The sequence below is a fragment of the Chrysochloris asiatica genome, unplaced genomic scaffold (assembly GCF_000296735.1).
Source record: "Chrysochloris asiatica unplaced genomic scaffold, ChrAsi1.0 scaffold00051, whole genome shotgun sequence".
NCBI lineage: Eukaryota > Metazoa > Chordata > Mammalia > Afrosoricida > Chrysochloridae > Chrysochloris > Chrysochloris asiatica.
The window spans coordinates 12019595-12023302 of NW_006408569.1; the positions used below are offsets into that span (position 1 = coordinate 12019595).

The window sequence follows — 3708 nt, forward strand, 5'->3', positions numbered from 1 at the left end:
AAAAAAAAAAAAAAAATACTGGGAGAGAGCCACTTAGCAAATGTCTAGGTTATGAACTGAGACTGTGTAATACAATTGAGATAATATTGCCTGTTTAAAAAGGCTGGTTCTAGAGTCACAGTATTGGGTTCAAATCAGTTTTGCTACTTTGCTGTCTGTGCAAGTTTGAATAATCAGCTTATTCTCTCTGTGCCTCAATTTCCTCATCAGCCAAATGAGGCCAAATACAATATTTCCATAAGGATCTCTTGGGCCTGAAGGTGGGTAAGTAAATGTGCTGTCAATATCTTAATACATCAAGATCTTGCATAAGATCCTATGTTGAGTTAGTAGCTCGACCATTGTCCTGATCCAATCAATTATTTAAATGTCTGAGTAACATTTTTTCCTAGTATATAAATTATGTACTGCTTTGGAGTCCTGGTGTGGCACTGCCGGTTAATGTGCTGAACTATAAGGTCAGTTTGAACCTCAAGGTCAATGATTCAAGCTCACCAGCCGATCCTCGGAAACGCTATACAGGGTGGCTATGAGAAAGAACTGACTCAACAGCACTTAGCAACAATGTAACAAATAATCCCAAAATTAAGTAGGTTAAAACAATAATTATTATCTAAAAATTTTGTGGATTAGTAACCTTGGCATAGTTTAGTTTGGTGCCTCTGTAATAGTGTCTTTTGTAAGGTTGCAATCAAGACTTGTGGGACTTGTGGTCCCATTTCGAGACACACTTGGGAAAAAGGTGGCAAGATGGGGTCCATTTTCAAACTCACTCATGTGGCCATAGGCAGCCTTCAGATCCTTGCTGACTATTAGCGAATGACATCAGTTCCTTACTATCTGCCATTATTATATTGGTAGTAAGTAACTAGGCAATTAGGCTTGCCCAAATTCAAGCGGGGTTGGCAAGAGGGAAGTGGGGGAGGGACAGAGGGAGGGAGGGAGGAGACTGAACAAGTGTATGAACACTAGGAGGCAGGGATCATTGAGGACCATTTGATTCTGCTGGCAGGACAAGGTAGGAAAGGTGGGGTCCATCTCCTTGTTGAGTTTTTTTTTATCTCACTTGCTTAACTTTGGGCAAGACCTCAAATAACCAGCCATTAGGAATGGAGCATACTGACTTACTTAGCTTCTTCCCACTCACCCCTCTGTAGGTACTGACAAATCCAGGAGAAAAATACTGTAGTGGACAACTCCTACCATTCTCCAAAAATGAACTCAAGTGCATGAAACTCTGAAGAGTAAGGTCTCAGTGTCCCTGGGCCTACCAAGTTTCCTGGTTTCTACCTCCAGCCAAGACCTCACCTGGTTTCCAGGTCTATTCAATGTTCATTTGGTTCCCAGCTCTACTGGAGTTCTCACAGCACATTGTGTAATGACTTCCAGCTTCCATGTGAGCTCCTACAGGACAACTGGCACATCTTAGTGATTTTTGTGCCATCAGCACCTGCCACCTAGAAGGTACCCAGAAAAGGTCTAACTAATTAATGCTACAGACCCTGCTTCATTATTTTACATGTGGAAATCCAGTTTTCCCAGCACTGTTTATTCACATTTTTATTTTCAACCAATTCCAGACAAAATTTATGAGCACAATGAAAATAAAATACTAGTGTGGGAGACAAAAGGGTTTTTTTCTGGGTTCTCATGTATACAATATAATACCAGGTCTGCCTAAAAAAAAAAAAAAAAAAAAAAAAATCATTTCACGGAACCGCAGCATCTTCATCTGGAAAATTGAGATTGTCCTTTATCTTGCATGTTGGTTGTGAAGAGGAGAGATGATATATGTAAAACCTGTGGAGCAGCACAGTAGGTTCTAACTCACTGACCCAGTATGGGGTTTCCAACCAGCGAGCAGTCCTGGTATGGTGCTTTAGGATAATGCACTGGACTGAAAGGTCAGTTTGAACCACTATGTTGGCTGTTCAAACCCACCAGCTGCTCCTCAGAAACCCTATACAGGTTCACTATGAGTCGGAACAGATTCGACAGCACTTAACAACAACATTTACCTGTGCAGCAAATATATGTATGAATATGGGGGAACATATAAAGGGTAAAGTTATGAAAACACTTAAAACTATTTTAATGATTCTCTTTCCTTCTATTGCTCTTTTTCATATCTTTGTCTCTTAATAAACCTTCTTGTCTTTCATCTCATTAATTTTTCTCAAAACAAGTCAATAATTAATGCATATTCACATGTTTATACTTCGAAAGTCCTGCTAAGAGACAAATCCATAGAAACACTATGTATGATGAAATTTATGATATTGTGACATGTAAAAGGGGAGAAACTTAAGGAGATGATGAGACGTTCCTCTGAGCCTCCATAATTGCAGTATTTCATACACTGTATTTTGCATCAGAAATGTAGTTCAAACCCACCAGTTACTCTTCTGGAGAAAGATGAGCCTGTCTGCTCCCTTAAAGAGTTACAGTCTGGGAAACCCTATATAGGGCTGCTATGAGTTGAAATTGACTTGATAGCTGTGAGTTTGGTTATTTTTGGTTGTGATCATTAAAAATTTAGGCTTTCTAACTAATGATAATATTTTGTTCAGAGTTCATATATGATAATCCATTTATATATTTTCTATATCTTCATTCCATAGTTAACTGAGGTGGTATTTAAGATTTATTGTTGTTGTTAAGTACCTTCAAGTTGAGTGTGACTCATAGTGACCCTGTATAGGGTTTTCAAGGAACTGCTGCTGGATTTGAACCACTAACGTTATAGGCAATAGTCCAGTGTTTATCCTACAGCACCACATCAGGGCTGTCATTTAAGAATAAAATTCAAGCTTTTTTTTCCCTCCACGGTTGCCTGAGCATCTGCTGCAATCCTGAATGACACAGTAACTTTCCAGACCAGGGAGTTCATGAACAACCGACTACTTTAGCGGAAACAAATGGTCATTGATGTCCTTCACCCTGGGAAAGTCAACAGTACTTAAGACAGAAATTCAGGAAAAACTTGCCAAAATGTATATGACGACACCAGATGTCATCTTTGTGTTTGGATTCAGAACCCATTTTGGTGATGGCAAGACTACTGGCTTCGGCATGATTTATGATTCCTTGGATTATACAAAGAAAAATGAACCCAAACACAGACTTGCAAGACATGGCCTGTATAAGAAGAATAAAACCTCAAGAAAACTGTGCAAGGAACGCAAAAACAGAATGAAGAAAGTCAGGGGGACTGCAAAGGCCAATGTTGGTGTTGGCAAAAAGGAATAAAGATTCAGTGATAACTGGATTTTTTCACCAGAGGATTAATAAACTCTAAAATATTTTTAAAAAAGGAAAAAATTCAAAAATATAATATGATCAGAAACAATAAAGACACAAAAGCATAAAGTTGGTGTCATTGCTATGATTAAATATCACATTTGGCTTTTGCTTCCTCGAAGCCAAATTACGTTTATCATATACGGAACATTTATTATGTGCAAGAAACTTTGCTAGGTGCTTTAACATTATATCCATTCTTACTACAACCATGGGGTTAAGTGCCATCAAGTCGGTTCTGACTCATAGCAACTTTGTATAGTGTTTTCAAGGAGCAGTTGGTTGGTTTGAACTGCTGTCCTTGTGGTTCACAGTCTAGTGCTGATCCTACAGCACCACTCCAGGAATCCATGGAGAGTGGATGTCATATTCTCATTTCACAGATGAAAACACTGAGGTTAAGAAAAC

At 38.8% G+C, this 3708-nt stretch overlaps 1 pseudogene; it reads left to right on the plus strand.

Moving 5' to 3' along the window:
* The window catches only part of LOC102821149, a 4306-nt pseudogene extending 1057 nt beyond the window's left edge, over positions 1-3249 (plus strand).
* Positions 3250-3708: the final 459 nt, after the last annotated feature.